General features: G+C 43.2%; 1 non-coding gene across 1 annotated transcript; it reads left to right on the plus strand.

Moving 5' to 3' along the window:
• The first annotated feature begins 6,453 nt into the window (after positions 1 to 6,453).
• On the plus strand, positions 6,454 to 6,575 carry LOC112209920 (small nucleolar RNA SNORA26). Its single transcript, XR_002944908.1, has one exon. It is a non-coding gene; the product is annotated as a small nucleolar RNA SNORA26 (small nucleolar RNA).
• The last annotated feature ends 18,077 nt before the right edge of the window (positions 6,576 to 24,652 follow it).

Consider the following 24,652-nt stretch of genomic DNA (forward strand, 5'->3'; position numbering starts at 1 on the left):
ATTTGCAGGTCGCTATTGGCACAGAAGGCAATTTTTTTTTTTTTCTTAATCTCAAATGCCATAGTAGAATGAATGAATTTTTGAGTCCACTTTTCTGTTTTCTACCTTTAAATCTGAGTGGATAGAGACTGTCTCAGCTTTGGAGTGACCTAGGTGATAAGATGGATAATGAGAGAATTTCATTTCAAAGAAAAGCATGCAAATATGGAATGTTGTGGGCAGTGCGTGGGAAGAAAGGTTAAGCAAGACGGCAGAGTTCAAGTGAGTGGGCAGCAAGAGAATCGAGAGGGGAACGTTAACTTGGAGAATTTTGAAACTATGAGCTTTCAATTCTACTTTAGATGATGCCAGAGAAATGAAGCAGATTTAGAAGGTTTCAATCGTTTTGTGGATGTCATTGCTATTGTAGTTATCATTTTCAGCAAGATAATTTGTTAAGTACTTGATTGGTAAACAGAGTTTTCTGGGCAGCTACAAAAAATAAGTCAAACTAATATAGTCAGTAGAATAGCAAGATGGAGTGGAATTGCTAAATTGAGGGGGAAAGGAATAAAGAAAATCAGATCAAAGCAGCAAAACACAGAAGGGGGGAAAAGCCAAACCATAAAAAGCAAGATAAACAGAGAATATGAGGATATTAAAAATTAGACCAGCCATATCAAGGATCATTAAAATTTTAAATAGATTAAGTTCTATTAAAGTACAAACAATCTCAGATTGCATTAAAAAGTTATAAGCTTTTTACAAGACATGTATCTAAATAGAAAACATGAAGATATTAAAAATTACACCAGCCATATCGAGGAGCATTAAAAATTTAAATAGGCTAAATAAAACAGTTAAATAGACCAAGTTCTGTTAAAATACAAAGAAACCTACATTGCGTTTAAAAAGTTATGCTTTTTACGTGAAGTACATCCAAAACAGAAATTTCACAGCAGGTTTGAAAATATAGGATGGACAAAGAGAAGGAAAAGTAAAGAAAGCAGGACTTGGAATAGATACAACAAAAAGCATTAATGGGACTAAAATAGATATTTATATTAATAAAAGATATTAATTAAGATATAATTCTTTATGAATTGAGCAATATAGCTTTAAAATAATAAGGTAAACCCTACTGGGAATAATAGAATTTGACAAGGCAATGACAACTAGAGACATGAAATTCTTTAAAAAAAATTAAAAGATCAAGTAAATAAGGAAAAGAAATTGTAAGTTTAATAATACATTTGAAAATACAGATGATAGTTTGAAACAATTTTGTTTGGAAAACATAAATTAATCAAAAATAGAAAAAATTGAGTGGCCAGGCGCGGTGGTTCATGCCTGTAATCCCAGCACTTTGGGAGGCTGGGGCAGGCGGATCACGAGGTCAGGAGTTTGAGAGCAGCCTGGCCAACATGGTGAAACCCTGTCTCTACTAAAAATAAAAAAATTAGCTGGGCATGGTGGTGGGCGCCTGTAATCCCAACTACTCGGGAGGCTGAGGCAGGAGAATTGCTTGAACCCAGGAGGCAGAGGTTGCAGTGAGCCGAGATCGTGCAATTGCACTCCAGCCTGGGGAACAAGAGTGAGACTTCATCTCAAAAAATAAAAAAAAGAAAAAAAGAAAAAATTGAAATATAGTCAGATTTATTCCCCAAAATATTCCAAGCAAATTTCATGTTTAATAGGTAAATTCTATCGAAACTTCCAAAAAGTTATAGGTAACACACTTTTTTTGTTATTCAATTGCTCCAGAGAATAGAAGAAAAAGTGGAAAGAATTTCAATTCATTCTACAAGGTTAGCATAACCTTGATAGCAAAATTGGGCAAAGATACACTAAAAAGAAAATTATAAACATTGATTTAAAATGCCAGATAATGTATTAGCAAATCAAATCCAGTAATCAATTAACAATTAATAGGTAGGGAGACATAAAAGTGTGAAACCTACTACAAATGCAGTTTACTATATTAATAGATAAGCGTAGAAAAAATTATTTCAATAGATGCAACAATCAGTCCTAAAAAATTCTTAGTAACCTAGGAATATAAGGGACCAGGTGCAGTGGCTCACGCCTGTAATCCCAGCATTTTAGGAGGCCAAGGCGGGTGGACCACCTGAGGTCAGGAGTTCGAGACCAGCCTGACAATATTGTGAAACGCCCATCTCTACTAAAAATACAAAAATTAGCCAGGCATGGTGGCCGGCACCTGTAATCCCAGCTACTCGGGAGGCTGAGCCAGGAGAATCACTTGAACCCAGGAGGCAGAGGTTGCAATGAGCCAAGATTGAGCCACTGCACTCCAGCCTGGATGACAGAGCAAGACTCCATCTCAAAAAAAAAAAAAAAAAAAAAAAAAAAGGAATATAGGGAAACTTCTTCACTTTGATAAAGAAGTAAGCAGCAACCACACTTAAAGGTGAAAACACAAGCCATTCTCCTTAAAGTCAAGAATGGGACGAGGATGCTGCATAGCACTACTACTAGTCAGTATCTTACTGTAGGCCCTAGCCGCTGCGAGAAATAAGGAGAGCAAACTAAGTTTATAAAAAGAAATGACAAACTTACTGCTTACAGATGATACGACTGGTTATTTATGAAATCGTAAGAATCAACTAGCCAGGTGCAGTGGCTCACATCCGTAATCCCAGCACTTTGGGAGGCCTAGCGGGCTGACCACTTGAGCCTAGGAGTTTGAGACCAGCCTGGGCAACACAGTTAGACACTGTCTACACACACACACACACACACACACACACACACACACACACACACACACAATTAACTGGGTGTGGTGACGTATGCCTGTAGTCCCAGCTACTCGGGAGGTTGAGGTGGGAGGATCACTTGAGCCCAGGAGGTCAAGGCTGCAGTGAGCCTTGATCATGCCACTGCACTCCAGCCTGGATGACAGAAGAAAAGAAAACAGAATAATTCAACTAAAAACGGAAAATTGTTCATATAAAAAGAGCACAACAGGATAACCAGTTATGAGTAAAACACAATATATTAATAGCATTGGCAGGCTGGGCGCAGTGGCTCATGCCTCTAATCCCAGCATTTTGGGAGAATGAGACTCTGTCTCAAAAAAAATAGTAATAATAAGGCAATAACGATAAATTAGAAAACTTAATGGCAATAAAATTTTATTTAATAGCAAAACAAAAGCCCACCAAAACCATAAAATATTTAGGACTAGGAATAAGAGTGAATGTGTTATGTTTATTTTCCTTGTTATGTTTATTCTCTAAAACTCAGGAACATGAAGAATGTCTGAATCAATGGAGCTCTGCATTGCTTCCTAGTCAGGGAAGCTCATTCTTATGAAGATGCTAATTCTTTCCAAACTGATCCATAAATTGAATCCGATTTTAAGATGAAATACAACTCATTTAAAATTGTATCTTTATAAGCTGATTTAAAAGTTTATTTGGAGGCTGGGCACAGTGGCTCACGCCTGTAATACCAGTGCTTTGGGAGGCCGAGGCAGGCAGATCACGAGGTTAGGAGTTCAAGACCAGCCTGGCCAACATGGTGAAACCCCATCTCTACTAAAAATACAAAAATTAGCTGGCCATGGTGGTGCGTGCCTGTAATCCCAGCTATTCGGGAGGCTGAGGCAGGAGAACTGCCTGAACTGGGACCTGGGAGGTGGAGGTTGCAGTAAGCCGATATCACGCCACTGCACCAACCTGGGCTACAGAGCAAGACTCTGTCTCAAAAAAACAAAAAACAAAAATGAAACAAAAAAATGGTTTTGGAATAATAGCTTGTGGGAGAAGAGCCAGAGCCAGATATATATATATATATATATAGCTTGAGCCCAGGAGTTCGAGACCAGCCTGTGCAACATGATGAAACTGTCTCTACTAGAAATACAAAAACTGAGGTGGGAGGATCACCTGAGCTTGGGGAGGGCAAGGCTGCAGTGAGCTGTGATCGCGCCACTGTACTTCAGCCTGGGCGGCAGAGTGAGACCCCATCTCAAATAAATAAATAAATAAAACTACAAAAATACTAGAAGGAGATGTAAGAGGATGTTTTTGTAATGTTGGTGTGGGGAAGTCTCTCCTATACAAGACATCATCCAGAAGCCATAAAGAAAATATTTTTAGGTTTGGTCACAGAAAAAACTTTAAGTTCTACTCAGTGGGAGATATGATAAGTAGAATTAAAAGATGACCCATCTAGGAAAGGCATATAATGATAAAAATAATAACAAGAGCCAGCATGAATATAGGGGTTATTATGTGCTGGGAATGGTGCTAAGCATTTTACATGCATTATCTAGCGACTACTTGTAGGTATTATTGTTCCATTTTATAGATGGAGAAACTGAGGTCTAGGAAGTTCACATATATGCTAAAAGGGTTAATAGTGTACTGAGCATCTGCTGTTTTGGGTTGTTCAGCATCCCCTTTCCCTAAGAAGAGTCTCCTTTTGGCTTTGGAGCTCAAGAAGAATGGACCTTACCTTTGGGTTGACAAAGCTTGAAGGACTGAGGTGTCCTGTGGTTGCCGATGATTCTGGCTACAGAAGGAAAAGCTAACTGCAGAAGGATGGCATCAAGGCAAACAGAGATGAGGGAAGGTGAAAGGTAAATGGAGAGAAAGGTTTGAGTTATTGTTAGGGTCCCTGGATCCTGTTGCACCTGAGTGTAGATCTACTCTTGGGCTTCCAGTTATGGAGTCAATGAGTTCCCTCTTTTCTCCTTCCTTCCTTCCTTCCTTCCTTCCTTCCTTCCTTTCTTTTTTTTTTTTTTTTGGCAGTCTTACTCTGTCACCCAGGCTGGAGTGTAGTGGCAGGATCTCAGTTCCCTGCCACCTCCATCTCTCATGTTCAAGTGATTCTCCTGCCTCAGCCTCTCTAGTAGCTGGGATTACAGGCCCCTCACCATCACGCCCAGCTAATTTTTGTATTTTTAGTAGAGACAGGGTTTCACCATGTTGGCCAGGCTGGTCTCAAACTTCTGGCCTCAGGTGATCCACCTGCCTCGGCTTCCCAAAGTGCTAGGATTACAGGCATGAGCCACCGTGCCCGGCCAAGTTCCCTCTTAAGCTAATTTGGGTAGTTTATTCAACCCTAAGAACCCCAAACGCCCTGGCTAGGCTGATATAATATTCTCAGCGTGTAAAGACTTCAACTACTTCAACTACAGAACAAAGACAGACCAAGATAGCCAATGGGCAAAGCATGTGAGTATAAACTCAACGAAGAAGCACGAATGGGGGTTAGTTCTGAAGCTCGTCTCTGGGGTCCACGCCTCCCATGTGGAGGACCTGTAGTGTTTTTACCCACTTCTCCTGAGGTCTCCCCACTGCTGAGACGGCATCCACAACCATCTGGGTATGCAGAGGGTTTTTCTTGAGCTCACTCTGCCCTACTATATGGACCTCTTATTTGGTTCTCTGAAATAATCTTCCTCAGAGAATTAGAAAAGATGAGAAATCGCTAGTGGCATATTGTTTCTGAAATATTAAGGAACTGAGAAAAGATTTCCCCCATCGTGTGGCTTCTGAGAACACCACGTGTGTGTGGGGGGCTCAGGTGTGCCATGGGAGGGGTTTTGGTCATTAACCCGCTCCTTCTCCAGGATTCGACTGCTCTCCCACGTGGCTGGCTGCAGGGCCCGTAATGAAGCTGACAGCTCTTCCAGGCACGATTTTTCTTCCTTAAAGCGTGGCTTCTTCGGAACAGAACCAATCAGAGTTTTATTTTATTCCGGTTCTATGAATTGGTTGTGGGATGAAGCTTCTTTGGTGCGGGAGAAAAAGTGCCTGGATGAGGGATTGATGAAGAGCGGAGAAGGCACGTCACCACCAAGTATGTGGCATGGTGATAATTCAGTTGCAACCTTAGCGAGGACATACTCTGTGTTCAGCATTGTGGAAGGTTCAAAATGAGTCAGAAAGGTCATTCTTGCTGTCCCAAGTACCCTATTAACCCTTTTAGCTCAGTACACTATTGACTCTTTTAGCATATATGTGAACTTCCTAGACCTCAGTTTCTCCATCTATAAAATGGAGCAATAATAATACCTCCTTCAGTACAGTTGAGGAGATAAGATAGGGGACTGGGAGGCAGTGGTGGGCATCTCTGATTCACCCACAGAGGGGATGAGGCTGAAGGTTGGAGAGAGTGAGGCAATAATGGAAGTAAAGACATCAAAAGCATATTTTAGACTCTGGTTCGTTTGGGGCAGGAAGGAAGAAGTTTAAGATGGGCAAGGATGTATTTACATTTGTAGGATACTGATACCAGACTGAATTTAATACAGGTTCACTGTCTCCTTAAACATAATAAGCTGGACAAGAAGCAATGACAATCTGTTAGTAAGGAACACCGTAATTCAAAGTTCTACTGAAAGGAACATGGCACCTTGGAAAACAATTATTCCAAGCACGGGACAGAAGAATGTCAAAGACTAGTAGGGCAACTCAGAAGGGCACATGACCCTTTCCTGCACCCCTTTAAGGCTGATGCAATGCTTTAAGAGGCTAACACAGAAGGGTGAAGCCAGTCTCCTTAAAACCCAAAGAAGAGATTGTAAAACTTCTCTTTGGATCCTGTCTGGAGTCACAGCTGGAAAAAAAAGGAGCAGGGATCCTAACAACAAATTTGAAAAGGCTATTATTTTATTATTATTATTAATTTTGAGACAGAGTCTCACTCTGTTGTCCAGGCTGGAGTGCAGTGGCGTGATCTTGGCTCACTGCAACCTCCGCTTCCCGGGTTCAAGTGATTCTTCTGTCTCGGCCTCTCGAGTAAGATGGAACTACAGGCACGCACGCCACCAAGCCCTGCTAATTTTTTTGTATTTTTAGTAGAGGGGGGCTTTTGTCCTGTTGCCCAGCCTGGTCTCAAACTACTGGCCTCAAGTGATCTGCCCACCTCAGCCTCCCAAAGTGCTGGGGTTACAGGCACGAGGCATCATGCCCAGTGGGAAAGGCTATCATTGGTTAAACTTGGGATAACTTTAGCTTTAGAAAGTAGGACTGCAAAGATTGAAACACATCAAACATAGAAAAATCCATGAGTTCATAATGATATTCCAAAAATATTTTCATAGTTAAAGGTGCTTAAGGAAGCAACTCATTAATTTGATGTCAATAAGGGGAAGGAATCAAGTATTTATCCTGCCTTTGCAAACATGACGGGGGAATTCTTCTCTATAGAAGAACTATAGCTAATATATGCCAAAGGAATGAAAACATTAGAATGCTATCATTTAGTAAACCCTAACAAAATCATTCTAGCCACTGATTATCAATATCTGCTAAAATTATTGGGTGAAATGTTATTAATAGGGAACTTTAGAATAGATGGGTCAGGCTGACAACATTTGAACTCTTTGATCAGTTCTAACATTATTGGATAGTGATTTTGTGCCTCCTGAATAAAAAGCAAAAGCAAGTTCACAGCACCACCTATAAAGTATTCTTGGGTTTTTTATTTGTTTGTTCTTTGTATTTCTTTGTCGCTCTGTCACCCAGGCTGGAGTGCAGTGGCACGATCTTGGCTCACAGCAATCTCAGCCTCCCAGGCTCAAGCGATTCTCTCACCTCAGCCTTCTGAGTAGCTGGGACCACAGGTGCGTGGCACCAGGCCCGGCTAATTTTTTGTATTTTGTGTAGAGATTGGGTTTTGTCTTATTCCCCAGGTTGGTTTTGAACTCTAGGGCTCAAGTGATCCTCTCACCTCGGCCTCCCAAAGTGGCAGAATTACAGGTGTGAGCCACCGCGCCCAGCCCAAGGTATTCTTGAAAAACAAAAACAAAACAAAACAAAAAAAACCTAACTCTCATGAATGGTCTAAATTTTTCTACTAGTTTATAGAAAATATGGGGGCTAAAGGAGCACATAAAAGAACACTGTGAGGCGGCCAGGCACGGTGGCTCATGACTGTAATCCCAGCACTTTGAGAGGCCAAGGCAGGTGGATCACTTGAGGTCAGGAGTTCAAGACCAGCCCGGCCAACATGGTGAAACTCTGTCTCTACTAAAAATACAAAAATTAGCTGGGTGTGGTGGCGGGTGCCTGTAATACCAGCTACTTGGGAAACTGAGGCACGAGGATCTCTTGAACCCGGGAGGCGGAGGTTGCAGTGAGTTAAGATCGTGCCACTGCACTCTAGCCTGGGCGACAGAGCGAGTCTCTGTCTCAACAACAACAACAACAAAAGCACTGAGGATATAATCTGCCACATTTAGACTGTAAAATTGTGTAGGACAAATGACGACCTCATCATGCAATCACAACTAAGTTCAGGGTGACCTTGATTTCATCCTGATTCAAACAAACTGAAAAGGCCGGGTGCAGTGGCTCACGCCTGGAATCCCAGCACTTTGGGAGGCCAAGGTGGGCAGATACCTGAGGTCAGGAGTTCAAGACCAGCCTGACCAACATGGTGAGACCCCCATCTCTACTAAAAATAAAAAAATTGGCTGGGTGTGGTGTCAGGCACCTGTAATCCCGGCTACTCAGGTGGCTGAGGCAGGAGAATCACTTGAACCTGGGAGGCGGAGGTTGCAGTGAACGGAGATTGCACCACTGCACACTGCACTCCAGCCTGGGTGACAGAGAGAGACTCCGTCCCCCCAAAAAACAAACAAACTGAAAAGACATTTTAATTATTTTAGTTGTTCGGTCTTTTATTTTTAGAAACAGAGTCTGGCTGTGTTGCCCAGGCTGAAGTACAGTGGAGTGATCATGGCTCACTGCAGCCTTGAATTCCTGGGTCCAAGTGATCCTCCTGCCTCAGCCTCCTGAGTTCCTGGGGCTACAGGTGCACGCCACCATTCCTGGCTAATTTTTTATTTTTTGTGGAGACAGCATCTCCCTCTATTGCCCAGGCTGGTCTGGAACTCCTGGCTTCATGCAGTCTTCCCGCCTTGGCCTCCTACAGTGCTGAGATTACGGTTGTGAGCCACCACACCCGGCCTAGTTTTTAATTTTTATGGGTACATAATAGGTATATATGTTCATGGGCACATGTGATAATAAAGGTAGACCATGTGTAATAATCACGTCTGGGTAAGTGGGGTATCCATCACCTTGAGCATTTATCATTTCTTTGTGTTAGGAACATGGAAAATTATACTCTTTTATCTATTTAAAAATATACAATAGGGCTGGGCACGGTTGCTTATGCCTGTCATCCCAGCACTTCGGGAGGCCTAGGCAGGCGGATCACCTGAGGTCAGGAGTTTGAGGCCAGCCTGACCAACACGGTGAAACCCTGTCTCTACTAAAAATACAAAAAAAATTAGTTGCGCATGGTGGCAGGCACCTGTAATCCCAGCTACTTGGGAGACTGAGGCAGGAGAATCACTTGAACGCAGGAGAATCACTTGAACCCAGGAGGCAGAGGTTGAATTGAGCTAAGATGGCACCATTGTACTCCAGCCTGGGCGACAGTGCAAGATTCCATCTCAAAATACGTGTGTGTGTGTGTTTGTGTGTGTGTATAAACACAATAAATTATTGTTTAGTGTAGTCACCTGTTGTGCTAGATCTTATTCTATCTAACTATATTTTTGCCCCCATTAACCATCCTCACTCCACCCCCACACCTACCACTACCCTTCCCAGCCTCTGGTAACCATCATTCTATTCTCTATCCCCATGAGGTTTAAATTTTAGTTCTCACATATGAGTGAGACATGTGCAATTGGTCTTTCTGTGCCTGATTTCACTTAATGTAATGTCCTCCAGTTCCATCTGTGTCACAAATGACGGAATTTAATTCTTTTTTTGGCTGAGTACATGTCCATTGTGTACATGTACCACATTTTCTTTATTCATTTGTCGGTTGATGGAGGCTTAGGTTGCTTCCAAACCTTAGCTATTGTGAATAGTGCTGTGATAAACATGAGAGTGCAGATATCTCTTTGATACATTGATTTCCTTTCTTTGGGGTTGATATGGTTTGGCTGTTTCCCCAGCCAGATCTGAACTTGAATTGTATCTCCCAGGATTCCCATGTCTTGTGGGAGGGACCCAGGGGGAGGTAATTGAACCACGGGGGCCAGTCTTTCCCATGCTATTCTCATGATAGTGAATAAGTCTCACGAGATCTGATGGGTTTATGAAGGGTTTCCGCTTTTGCTTCTTCCTCATTTTCTCTTGCCGCCACCATGTAAGAAGTGCCTTTCGCCTCCAACTATGATTCTGAGGCCTCCCCAGCCATGTGGAACTGTAAGTCCAATTAAACCTTTTTTCTTCCCAGTCTGGGGTATGTCTTTATCAGCAGTGTGAAAACAGAGTAATACACAGGTGTATACCTAGCAATGGAATTGCTGGATCATGTGGTAGCTCTATTTTTAGTTTGTTGAGGAACCTCCATACTGTTCTCCATAGTGGCTGTACTAATTTACCTTCCCACCAACAGTGTATGAGGGTTCCCTTTTCACCACATCTTCGATCCTTGTCAGCATGTGTTATTGTCTGTCTTTTGGATGACAGCCATTTTAACTGGGGTGAGATGATATCTCATGTGTATTTTTTTTTTTTTTTTTGGTTTTTTTTTTTTTTTTTGAGACAGAGTCTCACTCTGTCACCCAGGCTAGAGTGCAGTGGCACTATCTTGGCTTCACTGCAACCTCTGCTTCCTGGGTTCAGGCGATTCTCCCGCCTCAGCCTCCCAAGTAGCTGGGACTACAGGTGTGTGCCACCACGCCCAGCTAATTTTTGTATTTTTAGTTGAGACGGGCTTTCACCATGTCGGCCAGGATGGTCTTGATCTGTTGACCTTGTGATCCACCCACCTTGGCCTCCCAAAGTGCTGGGATTACAGGCATGAGCCACTGTGCCTGGCCCTCATTGTGGTTTTAATTTGCATTTCTCTGATGATTAATGATGTTGGCCATTTTTTCATTGGAAAGACCTTTTTTTTTTTTTTTTTGAGATGGAGTCTTGCTCTGTCGCCCAGGCTGGAGTGCCGTGGCGCGATCTCAGCTCACTGCAAGCTCTGCCTTCCGGGTTCATGCCATTCTCCTGCCTCAGCCTCCCAAGTAGCTGGGACTACAGGCACCCGCCACCACGCCCGGCTAATTTTTTGTATTTTTAGTAGAGATGGGGTTTCACCCTGTTAGCCAGGATGGTCTCAATCTCCTGACCTCGTGATCCGCCTGCCTCGGCCTCCCAAAGTGCTGGGATTACAGGCATGAGCCACCGCGCCCGGCCTGAAAAGACATTTTTGAGGCATTGTGGAAATGTGAACATGCCTGGATAGTGGGTGATATTAAGGAACTGTTTATTAAGGAACTGTTTATTAAGGAACTGTTTTTTGGGGGTGCAGTAATTATGTTATGGTTATTTTTTGAAATATCTTTACCAGGCTGGGCAACATAGCAAGACTGTGTCTCTAAAATTTTTTTTAATTAGCTGGGGGTGGTGGTGCACGCCTGTAGTCCCAGCTACTAACTTAGGAGGTCATGGCAGGAGGATCGCTTGAGTGTAGGAGTTTGAAGCTGCGGTGAGCCACGATCAAACCACTGCCCTCTACTGCACTTCACTCTGGGCAACAGGGCAAGACCCTGCCTCAAAAAAAAAATTGTATTAAACTATATTAGAATGACATGCTAAAGCACTTATAAGTAAAATGATATGTCTGGTATTTGCTTAAAAATTCTCTAGTAAAAAGAAAAAAAGTGGAGGTGGGGGGAATAGGCCAAAAAGGATGGCAGAAGGTAGAGAATTCACTGATGGACAGGTATATGGGGGTATATATGGGGTATATGGGGGCTTATTCTACTTTTGTGAGTTTTTGAGAATTCCCATAATAGAAACAATTAAAAAAAAAAATTTTTTTTGAGACAGGGTCTCTCTGTCGACCAGGCTGGAGTGCAGTGGTATGACCTCGGCTTACTGCAACCTCCACCTACCAGGTTCAAGCAATTCACGTGCCTCAGCCTCCTGAGTAGCTGTGATTACAGGTGTCCAGAGTAATTTCTGAATTTTTAGTAGAGTTGGGGTTTCACCATGTTGGCCAGGCTGTTCTTGAACTCCTGACCTCACATGATCCACCTGCCTCGGCCTCTCAAAGTGCTGGGATTACAGGCCTGAGCTACCACGCTGGCCTAGAAACCAGTTGTAAATCCTCCTTTGCTTTTTCCTCTCTGAGGTATTTTCCTGCTAAAGAGCAAGGTTGAGCACTTCACACTTTATCTCAAAGTGTCTTTGAAGAGTAAAGCAAATCTCTCAACAGAGTATTCCAAGATAAAGAACAGCCATCTCCAAACTCATGCCACAGTGAGGAACTGTGCTAGGTCAGGAGACTGTTTGGAGCCCGGGACACTGGGGGTTAACAGCCTGTGCCTGGCAGCTGAGTGTCCCCACAGCTGCCAGCAATTAGACTAGCTGGCAGTCCCCTTAGGAAACTCCTGCTGCCTGATGAGGACTAATTGCTTGCCGGCGTCTAAGTCCCCAATCGATAGAAATGGAAACCCATTAGGGAAAGGCTGGCGGGAGGGACTGCCTTCTGGGGAGGGTGCAGCCCTGCAGAGGCACAGGCCCGGCCAGGGTGGGTGCTGCCAACACTGCCAACACACCCTACCGTGGGTGCTGCCAACGCACCGTCCCTGGAAAACCACCCGGTGAAATGCTGTCCCCCAGAGAGTGTTCCTTTCCTCCTGACTGTGGTCTACCACTGAAGAAGCCTGTCTGCCCAACGTGGCATTACCACAATTGCTTCTCAGAGAAACAAACCACGTGTCCTGGGAGAGTGGCAGAGGCCAAGGTCAGTGCAGACAGGGATGCTCTGTAAGGTTCGGTGCAGCTAAGCAAGGGGTCTTAGCTGAGCTTTGAGTCAGGCAGTTTTCTGTAATAAGCAGACTCAGTGCAGTGACTCGTAAGCAGCTACTGAAAATCCATACTTCAGATCCCTGTCAGTTAGAAATTGTGTCCACACACCAGAAAGCAATGGCAGTTTTCATGGGAATTATTTCAACCAATGATATGCTGGTTTCTGAGAAAACAAAGATGAGTAGGACCTGGTCCTTACCTTAAAGAATCCTACCATCCATGCAAGTTCAAAAACAACGTGATTCCAGAGGGACAGTTTAAAATGCTTATGAGAACAAAATAAAACAAAATGAGGATTTCTAATCCCACCACCACCACCAAATCTTCTCACTTAATTGATTTTTTGGTTAAAACTACCCCTCCCACTCACAAGGAGTTTTGTTCTCAACCTATTTGGAAATTCAAGGCTATTATAATGAAGTATGTATTGTATTATTGGAGAAAATACATTTGCGAGCTTACTTTAGATAAGTTGCACAAGTTGGATACGGGTCACATAAAAAGTCCTTTCTTATCAGGAGTTCAGGAACAAAAGGTCCCTCTGTAGGATTATATATAAAGATTATATTCAATTCAAACTGTGATTTTGTTTCTCCAGAAATAACATGCTTGTTGTTAAGAGTTTATGAAAATTAGACGAGAAGAGAACCACAGTATTATTTTGCAACTTTGTGCAGAGGCAGATTCTTGTCCCTCTTGCACTACAATTGCAAGAATTCTGAACAGGGGCCGGGCACGGTGGCTCATGCCTGTAATCCCAGCACTTTGGGAGGCCAAGGTGGGTGGATTGCCCAAGTTCAGGGGTTCAAGACCACCCTGGGCTACATGGCGAAACCCCATCTCTTCTAAAAGTACAAAAATTAGCTGGATGTGGTGGTGAGTGCCTGTAGTCCCAGCTACGGGGGAGGCTGAACGCAGGAGAATTGCTTGAACTGGGGAGGCGGAGGTTGCAGTGAGCTGAGATTGCAGCACTGCACTCCAGCCTGGGTGACAGAGCAAGATTCCATCTCAAAAAATAATAATAATAATAATTCTGAATGCAATTGAAGTAAAACTATTGTAAAGTTAAAAAATAAAGTGAAATGTGTTCTTGTTATTGACCTCAAATATAATCTAGAACAACCTGTGTAAGCACTTAAAGCATTTGCTTTTAAGGCATTGGATTCACAGTCAGGTTCATTGCAAATGATCCACTCATTAAAAGAAGGTCTGGCACCCGCAACTCATTTAAGTTGTGTGTGTGTGTTAAAGGAACACTGAAACTGCATTTCTGTTAAAACATTGATTCGTATTTTCCCAAAGTAGTACCGTATGACTTCTCAATGTAGACTTAAGACAATTTCAAATACCAATTACCACATTGTAGAGAAATCCTTAAAATTTCACCAGCGTTTTCTTTTAGAATAAGTGCTGCAGATGGGCACGGAAGAGACGCCTGTGGAAATGATCTGGATTTCACTGTACAGTTATGTCTCTGAGGCTATTGCCTATCAAACCACTTTTTGTTTAGGAGGTTGCTTAATGGGAGTAAATTCTTACTATTCTTCCATGCTGCTGAACAGGGTGAGGTCATGCAGGAAGCCGAAAGGGACAGATGAATTTCAGTGACAGAGCTCAGGAAGCCATCAGGAGAACAGACCTTGTCAGTGACTTGCAAATTCACTTGTTTAAAGTATATATTTTTTTAATGTTTTCATAAAATAGCCTGATTATAAAGTAAGGAGACTGGTTTTAGAAACTTCAAAAGAAAGCAAATCTCATTGTTCTATGCTCAAAACCTATACTTTGTCATTTGATCCAAAGGAAGACATGTATTACTTATTACTGTGTTGGTCAATAAGAGGGGAAGAAGGAAAAGAAAGTGATCTGTCGGAGATGACACAATTGATGAACAGCAGGGCTGGTCTGACAACCTGATTCTATCAATTTCTAATTCAATGCTCATCCTTTACTTTTTTTTTTTTTTTTTTGAGATGGAGTCTTGCTCTGTCACCTAGGCTGCAGTGCAGTGGCATGATCTCGGCTCACCTCAACCTCTGCTTCCCGAGTTCAAGTGATTCTCCTGCCTCAGCCTCCTGAGTAGCTGGGATTACAGGTATGCGCCACCATACCCAGCTAATGTTTGTATTTTTAGTAGAGACCGGGTTTCACCATGTTGGTCAGGCTGGTCTCGAACTCCCGACCTCAGGTGATCCACCTGCCTTGGCCTCCCAAAGTGCTAGGATTACAGGCGTGAGCCACCGTGCCCAGCCTGATTGCCACTTTCATAGGGAAGAACAATGACAAAGGAAGAAGGATTAGACTGCCAGCAAAAATGTGACACTCTAAAATGGGTGTACTGCCTAACATCCTCCAGGGTTATCTCAGGCTTTCTTTTTCTTTCTTTTTTTTTTTTTTTAAATTTTTTTTCGTATCTCAGGCTTTCTTTTTACTTGAATTATTTCATAACTTCATAAATTATTTTAAAAAGGTAGAAATATGAATAACTTGTCCAGAGAAATGGAAATGAACTTTTTTGGTGGTGGAGATGCAATTGATTATTGCCTTGTGGGATACTGACCAGTTTTGCACTGTTAGGAAATTTATTTCTGCATTCTTGACTGCCTGTATATGTGTGTTATTTGACTTCTCTTTGAACCAGCTATAACATCTTATTGGTTCCCTCATGAAGCCATGAGTTTAGTAAAATCTTTGACATGTGTTTATTATATTTATATTTCTATGAGTGTCACAGTTTTATCCTTTAGATAATTATTGTTGAAATAGTTCTCAGGCCAGGAGCAGTGGCTCACGCTTATAATCCCAGCAGGCGAGCTGGGATTTGGGAGGCCAAGGCAGGTAGATTGCTTGAGCTCAGGAGTTTGAGACCAGTGTGGATAACATGGCAAAACCCTGTCTCTACAGAAAATGTAAAAATTAGCTTGGCATGGTAGTGCGTGGCTGTGGTCCCAGCTACTTAGAAGACTGAGGTGGGAAGGTCACTTGAGCCTAGGAGGCGGAGGATGCAGTGAGCTGAGATTAGGCCACTGCACTCCAGCCTAGATAACATAGATAACAGAGCGAGACTCTGGTTTAAAAAAAAAAAAAAAAAATTAGGCCAGGTGTGGTGGCTTACGCCTGTAATCCCACCATTTTGGGAGGCCAAAGTGGGTGGATCACCTGAGGTCAGGAGTTTGAGACCAGCCTGACCAACATGGTAAAACCCCGTGTCTACTGAAAATTCAACAATTAGCCAGGCATGGTGGCGGGTACCTGTAGTCCCAGCTACTTGGGAGGCTGAGGCAGGAGAATTGCTTGAACCTGGGAGGCGGAGGTTGCAGTGAGTCAAGATCACACCACTGCACTTCAGCCTGGGTGACAGAGCGAGACTCCATCAAAAAATATGTATTGTGGGATAGAATTTTAGCTAGATGTTTCATCTTTATAACTGCTGTTAAATGCCACTGTGGGCCACAGGTAAATCCTTGCCTGTGATGTAAAAGTCCCAATATTTGTTGGTTGGAATAATCTCCAATGCAGTGAATTCACATCTATGGAGCATGTAATACGTCACTTCCTCATCTTGTCCTGTTTTTTCATCACAAAGAAATTATTATTGGAAAGGAAGGGGGCTGAGTTCTATTTTGTGTTGGGGAAGTAACAGGGATGCCTGGTAGGGAGAAGGCCCAGTAGCCCCATGGGCCAGAGCATGAAGAGGAGAAAAAGAAAAAGAACTTCAGGAATAGGGTAGATCTAGGGCAATCCTGAGAGGTCTGAGAATCCCAGATTCTCTAAGGCAAGGATTCTCAAAAGTGCAATCCCAGGCCAACTTCAGCGGCACCTGGGAGCCTGTTAGAAATGTGGAATCTCAGCCGGGCGCAGTGGCTCACGCCTGTAATCCCAGTACTTTGGGAAGCCAAGGTGGGTGGATCACGAGATCAGGAGATGGAGACCATCCTGGCTAACACGGTGAAACCTCGTCTCTACTAAAAATACAACAAATTAGCTGGGTGTGGTGGTGGGGACCTGTAGTCCCAGCTACTCAGGAGGCTGAGGCAGGAGAATGGCGTGAACCCAGGAGGCGGAGCTTGCAGTGAGTCGAGATCACGCCATTGCACTCCAGCCTGGGCGACTGAGCGAGACTCCGTCTAAAAAAAAAAAAAAGAAAAAGAAATGTGGAATCTCGGCCAGGGCGGTGGCTCATGCCTATTATCCCAGCACTTTGGGAGGCCAAGGCTAGTGGATCACCCGAGGTCAGGAGTTCGAGACCAGCCTGGCCAACATGGAGAAACCCCTGTCTTTACTAAAAATACAAAAATTAGCTGGGCGTCGTGGCGGGTGCTTGTAATCCCAGCTACTCAGGAGGCTGAGGCGGGAGAATTGCTTGAACATGGGAGGTGGAGGTTGCAGTGAGCCAAGATCGCCCCATTGCACTCCAGCCTGGGTGACAAAGCAAAACTCCGTCTCAAAGAGAAAAGAAAAGAAAAGAAATGTAGAATCTCAGGCCTCGCCCCAGATACTGAATCAAAGTCTGCATTTAATGAGGTCACCTGGTAATTTGTATTCACATGAAGTTTGAGAAGCACTAGTAGAAAACAAGAGTTTTACCGTTTTGTGTCCTAATGGTCTTGCCTTATTTAGGACTCTATAATAGAGTCACCCTAAAATGCACTTGGACTTGGGAAGTACTTGGAACAGGGCTCATGATCACATAGAATAAAGTGGTTCCTTATGCTGTCTATCCCTGTGTTAGCTCACATCTGGCCCCCAAGACTCAGTCAAGGAGTATTTAATAAGTCCTGTAAGCAAAGTACTAAGACATATGTTATGAAGAATATATTTTATTTTTATATTATTTAATTAAATTATTCATTTTTGGAGACAGGGTCTCACTCTATCACCCAGGCTGGAGTGCAGTGGCACAATCTTGGCTCACTGCAGACTTGACCTCCTGGGCTCAAGCCATCCTTCAGACTCCAAGTAGCTGGGACCACAGGCATGTGCTACCATGCCTGGCTAATTTTTTATTTTGTGTAAAGACGAGGTTTCGCCATACTGCTCAGGCTGCTCTCAAACTCCTGGGCTCCAGCAATCCTCCTGCCTCAGCCTCTCAAATTGCTGGAACTACAGGCATGAGCCACTATGCCCAGCCAAAGAATATATATATATATATATATATATATATATATATTTTTTTTTTTTTTTTTTTTTTTAATGAAACCTCAGTTTTTGTGACAGAGACACGCCATCCTCAAATGAGGAAATAATCTAGCTGTTACCCTATGCTAAGGTTAGTCTCCACACTAACTCTCTAATTGGACTTTTTTAGATTCTAACATGAGTAGCTACCATGAGAAATGAGGCATGTTGCTTTACTCAATGTTTCATTCAACCAAATGTGCAATACATCCTATTATATTTGTTCTTACTCTGTGCGCACTCTGTTCTTCATTAGATGAATCCAATTTAAATAAGACATTGAAAATTTAAGAATAGTTTCAGAAGCTCTCTGCTAAGTAAATGCAATTTCAATTTTAAGACAATACTGTATAAAGAAAACAATAATAATGGGTGTGGATGGCTGAAAAAATGCTGTACAGAGGACTGTACTAATTACTTCAAGATTATCCAGAGAAAGAAATTATATCATTTACCAATGAATTTGATTGTCTTTCAAAGTGGTCAGACTACAGTTTCTTTTCTGCCTATACTGGCCAGGAGTAACCAGCTGGCATGAACCAACCAACAGGCATTCATTATTGAGTGCCTATTGTATAACAAACACTGGGGAAGATATCCAAGCAGAGGATACAAAATTTGTTTTCCAGGGGTTTACAGTCTGGACTGGGAGAAAAAGTACATGCACATAAAAATACAAGTCTTAAATGGAGGATACAGACAAGTGCAGAAGCCAACTCTGGCCCAGGATGATCAGGAAAGCATCACAGAACATGTAGGATTTGAGCTGGGTCTTGAAGCTCAACCTAGGTGGAGCAAAATGATAGACTCAGTGGCCGCCTTGAGTGACATACTCTCCCTCAGACGTGGTGCTTGTGATGCTTTTCCCCAAAGAAAGGTTTTCTTATGACCTTCCCATATCTGAGGTCCAATTCTAAAGTCCAAATCTGTTATACTAGGGTATTAGCCATCCTGTAAAGAAAGCGATCATTTTGGGTGATGTATTAGTCTGTTCTCATACTGCAATAAAGAACTTCCTGAGATTAGGTAATTTATGAAGAAAAAAGGTTTTTGTTTTGTTTTGTTTTTGAGATGGAGTCTCACTCTTGTCGCCCAGACTGGAGTGCAATAGTGCCATCTCGGCTCACTGCAAACTCTGCCTCCTGAGTTTAAGCGATTCTCCTGTCTCAGCCTCCCCAGTAGTTGGGATTATAGGTACATGCCACCACGCCTGGCTAATTTTTGTATTTTTAGTAGAGACGGGGTTTCACTATGTTGGCCAGGCTGGTCTCGAACTCCTGACCTCAGGTGATCCACCCGCCTTGGCCTCTCAAAGTGTTGGGATTACAGGAGTGAGCCACCGTGCCCAGCCTTATTTTTATTCTTTAATTTTTTATTTCTTTTGGAAAAAGGGTCTCGCTGTGTCTCCCAGACTAGAGTGCAGTGGTGTGATCTCAGCTTACTGCAACCTCTGCCCCCTGAACTCAAGCAGTTCTCACACCTCAGCCTCCCAAGTAGCTGCGGCTACAGATGTGTGCCACCAGGCCTGGCTAATTTTTGTATTTTTAGTAGAAACAGGGTTTCACCATGTTGGCCAGGCTGGTCTCGGACTCCTGACCTCAAATGATCTGCCCACCCCAGCCTTCCAAAGTGCTGGGATTACAGACGTGAGCCGCCGCGCCTGGCCACCACATACTTTTAAACCATCAGATCTCATGAGAACTCACTCACTATCATGAGAAAGGCAAGGGGGAGGCCAGGTGTGGTGGCTCATGCCTGTAATCCCAGCACTTTGGGAGGCTGAGGCGAGCGGATCACCTGAGGTCGGGAGTTCGAGACCAGCCCGACCAACATGGAGAAACCCTGTCTCTACTAAAAATACAAAATTAGCCGAGTGTGGTGGCGCATGCCTGTAATCCCAGCTACTTGGGAGGCTGAGGCAGGAGAATTGCTTGAACCTGGGAGGCGGAGGTTGCAGGTGAGTCGAGATGGTGCCACTGCACTCCAGCCTGGGCAACGAGAGCAAAACTCCGTCTCAAAAAAAAAAAAAAAAAAAAAAAGACCAGCAAGGGAGAAATCTGTCCCCATGATCCAGTCACCTCCCACCAGGTCCCTCCTCCAATTCGACAGGAGATTTGGATGGGGACACAACAATAACACATGATAACTTAGCTAACGTGGCAGGGAGCTTTGTCCACTTACTTGGCCAAAATGCTAATTTATTAACTTCATTTTATTATCGTTGGGGATTTTTTCCCCTTCTCCTCTGGCCAAGCACAACTCTAGTTGAAAACAATAACGTGAAGCTATACAGCAACCTCTCCCCACCCCTTTAATTACATGTTTACTATGCACTCCGGGGCCATGCTCTTCACACACAGGGCTTCATAAATATTGCAGGCAGACGGATTAACTAAAAGAACTGTCTGGTGAAGCTCTCTAGCCTATATTTTCTAGGTTACAAGAAGAGAAAGTATTCAACAACAAAAGAAGGAAAAGAAGTCTGGGCTATGATTGCCTGTTGGCTTTTATAGTAGTAGCAGCAGCATGTTATTTTGTTTCTCAATCAACCTCACTTACTTGAAAGCTAAATTTAAAAGAAGAGGTCTCTAATAGTAGACTAAAAACTAATTTTCAAAAGAGTAAAAGCATCTCATACAAATATAAAATGAGGCTGGGCGTGGTGGCTCATTCCTGTAATCCTAGCACTTTGGGAGCCTGAGGTGGGTGTTATCATTTCAGCCCAGGAGTTCAAGACCAGCCTGGGAAACATGGTGAGACCCCATCTCTACAAAAGATAAAAAAATTAGCAGGTGTGGTGGCTCATGCGTATAGTCCCAGCTGCTCTGGACACTGAAGTGGGAGGATCACTGGGTCCAGGAGGTTGTGGCCGCAGTGAGCTGTGATCATGCCTCTGCATTCCAGCAGAGGCAACAGAGTGAGACCCTGTCTCAAAACAACAAAACAAAAAAAATATATAAAATGAACATGTGGCCAAACATTGTATTCAATTTGTTAGTTAATGAGGGAATTGTAAAAGACTAGGTTCAAATAAGAATTTGAGGAGGTAGGTATTTATAACAATGTAATAAAGAAATGTTAGATTATTATTATTTTTCTTTTTTTTTTTTTTTCTTTGTTGGAGACAGAATCTCACCCTGTCACCCAGGCTGGAGTGCGGTGGCGCCATCTCAGCTCACTGCAAACTCCGCCTCCCAAGTTCAAGCAGTTCTCTGCCTCAGCCTCCCAAGTAGCTGGGATTGCAGGCACCCGCCACCATGCCTGGCTAATTTTGTATTTTTAGTAGAGATGGGGTTTCACCATCTTGGCCAGGCTGGTCTCAAACTCCTGATCTTGTGATCCACCCACCTCAGCCTCCCAAAGTGCTGGGATTACAGGTGTGAGCCATGGCACCTGGCCGAAATGTTAGATTCTTTATACGATCAGTAGGTTAGATATAAAACTATTTAATGTCATACAGGGCCATAAGCCACAACCTCTGGGGTTATCTTTCCCAATGGGCAGAAATGACTTCCATCTCTAGCTGGACAAGAACCTACAAGTTACCCTCTGCGCCTACAGAGCTGTCAGATAACCCAGTTATTAGACAGTCAGTCAAAGGAACAAGCCCAGCAGTGCACTGAAAGAACACCTAGTGTATTAGGCCGTCGTTGGACTGCTATAAAGAAGTACCTGAGACTGGGCAATTGATGAAAAAAGAGGTTTAATTGGCTCAGGGATCTGCAGGCTGTACAGGAAGCATAGCAGCTTCTGCTTCTCCGGAGGCCTCAGGAAACTTCCAGTCAAGGCGGAAGAAGAAGGGGAAGTGGGCTTATCACATGGGGAAGCAGGAACAAGAGAGAGAGGCAGGGAGGTGCCACACGCTTTCAAATGACCAGGTCTCAGCAGGGCGCGGTGGCTCACGCCTGTAATCCCAGCTCTTTGGGAGGCCAAGGTGGGCAGATCACAAGGTCAGGAGATCGAGACCATCCTGGCTAACACCGTGAAACCCCATCTCTACTAAAAATACAAAAAATTAGCCAGGCATGGTGGCGGGCGCCTGTAGTCCCAGCTACTTGGGAGGCTGAGTTAGGAGAATGGCGTGAACTCGGGAGGCAGAGCTTGCAGTGAGCTGAGTTTGCGCCACTGCACTCCAGCCTGGGTGACAGAGCGAGACTCCGTCTCAAAACAAACAAACAAAAAAACAGGCCAGGTCTCCTGTGAGCTCAGGGCGCAAGCTCACTTATCACCAAGGGGCTAGCCCAAGCCATTCATGAGGGATCCACCGCCATAATCCAAACACCTCCCTCCAATCCCCACCTCCAACACTGAGGATTACTTTTCCACATGAGATCTGGGCAGGGACAAATACCCAAACCGTATCGCTTAGGAATCTTGCGTGTCTCCTTCCAAGTTTTGAATAATTTCTCTGACATTGAGAAGAGGCTCTCAAAAGGCAATGGCGAAGGTCCAGCATCAATATTAGAATAGTATGCAGATCTTTATAATGAAGATGACACTGTATCCACTATAAAAGAACATTGTCAAGAGAGGTACTCATCTTGTACAGTTTGAGGAAACACAATTTAAGTAATGACCAGACTCAGAGAAGTAGGGCAAAAACAATATTCCAGTGAACAGTAATGGGTGCAGAGGTCACCTACATGACAACCTCAATGACCTGGAACCCCGTTGAGAGCCAATCTAGTTATAAACTTAAAGTGTATTTAAGTCCAGTTTTAGATTTAATCCTAATGATTTTACTCATCTGGAGAATGCTAGCCATAGTCATACAGCAGCAGAGATATGCCATTATAAAGAAATACATAATCTATAAGCATCTAGGCCCATTTAGTTATAGCCTATAGCCTTGTAAACCAGCATCTTTTCTTTTATTATTATTATTATTTTTCATTATACTTTAAGTTCTAGGGTACCTGTGCACAAAGTGCAGGTTTGTTCCATATGTATACATGTGCCATGTTGGTGTGCTGCACCCATTAACTCATCATTTAACATTAGGTATATCTCCTAATGCTATCCCTCCCCCCTCCCCCCACCCCACGACAGGCCCCAGTGTGTGATGTTCCCCTTCCTGTGTCCAAGTGTTCTCGTTGTACAACTCCCACCTATGAGTGAGAACATGTGGTGTTTGGTTTTCTGTCCTTGCGATAGTTTGCTGAGAATGATGGTTTCCAGCTTCATCCATGTCCCTACAAAGGACATGAACTCATCCTTTTTTATGGCCGCATAGTATTCCATGGTGTATATGTGCCACATTTTCTTAATCCAGTCTATCATTGATGGACATCTGGGTTGGTTCCAAGTCTTTGCTATTGTGAATAGTGCCACAGTAAACATACGTGTGCATGTGTCTTTATAGCAGCATGATTTACAATCCTTTGGGTATATAGCCAGTAATGGGATGGCTAGGTCAAATGGTATTTCTTGTTCTAGATCCTTGATGAATCACCACACTGACTTCCACAATGGTTGAACTAGTTTACAGTCCCACCAACAGTATAAAAGTGTTCCTATTTCTCCACATCCTCTCCAGCACCTGTTGTTTCCTGACTTTTTAATGATCACCATTCTAAATGGTGTGAGATGGTATCTCATTGTGGTTTTGATTTGCATTTCTCTGATGGCCAGTGATGATGAGCATTTTTTCATGTGTTTTTTGGCTGCATAAGTGTCTTCTTTTGAGAAGTGTCTGTTCATATACTTCGCCCACTTGTTGATGGGGTTGTTTGTTTTTTTCTTGTAAATTTGTTTGAGTTCATTGTAGATTCTGGATATTAGCCCTTTGTCAGATGAGTAGGTTGCAAAAATTTTCTCCCATTCTGTAGGTTGCCTGTTCACTCTGATGGTAGTTTCTTTTGCTGTGCAGAAGCTGTTTAGTTCAATTAGATCCCATTTGTCAATTTTGGCTTTTGTTGCCATTGCTTTTGGTGTTTTAGACATGAAGTCCTTGGCCATGCCTATGTCCTGAATGGTATTGCCTAGATTTTCTTCTAGGGTTGGGTTTTTATGGTTTTAGGTCTAACATTTAAGTCTTTAATCCATCATGAATTAATTTTTGTATAAGGTGTAAGGAAGGGATCCAGTTTCAGCTTTCTACATATGGCTTGCCAGTTTTCCCAGCACCATTTATTAAATAGGGAATCCTTTCCCCATTGCTTGTTTTTCTCAGGCTTCTCCAAGATCAGATAGTTGTAGATATGCGGCATTATTTCTGAGGGCTCTTTTCTGTTCCATTGGTCTGTATCTCTGTTTTGGTACCAGTACCATGCTGTTTTGGTTACTGTAGCCTTGTAGTATAGTTTGAAGTCAGGTAGCGTGATGCCTCCAGCTTTGTTCTTTTGGCTTAGGATTGACTTGGCGATGCAGGCTCTTTTTTGGTTCCATATGAACTTTAAAGTAGTTTTTTCCAATTCTTTGAAGAAAGTCCTTGGTAGCTTGATGGGGATGGCATTGAATCTATAAATTACCTTGGGCAGTATGGCCATTTTCATGATATTGATTCTTCCTACCCATGAGCATGGAATGTTCTTCCATTTGTTTGTATCCTCTTTTATTTCATTGAGCAGTGGTTTGTAGTTCTCCTTGAAGAGGTCCTTCACGTCCCTTGTAAGTTTGTACAAAAATCACAAGCATTCTTATACACCAATAACAGACAAACAGAGAGCCAAATCATGAGT

Source organism: Pan troglodytes, chromosome 6 (genome assembly GCF_028858775.2).
Source record: "Pan troglodytes isolate AG18354 chromosome 6, NHGRI_mPanTro3-v2.0_pri, whole genome shotgun sequence".
Lineage (NCBI taxonomy): Eukaryota > Metazoa > Chordata > Mammalia > Primates > Hominidae > Pan > Pan troglodytes.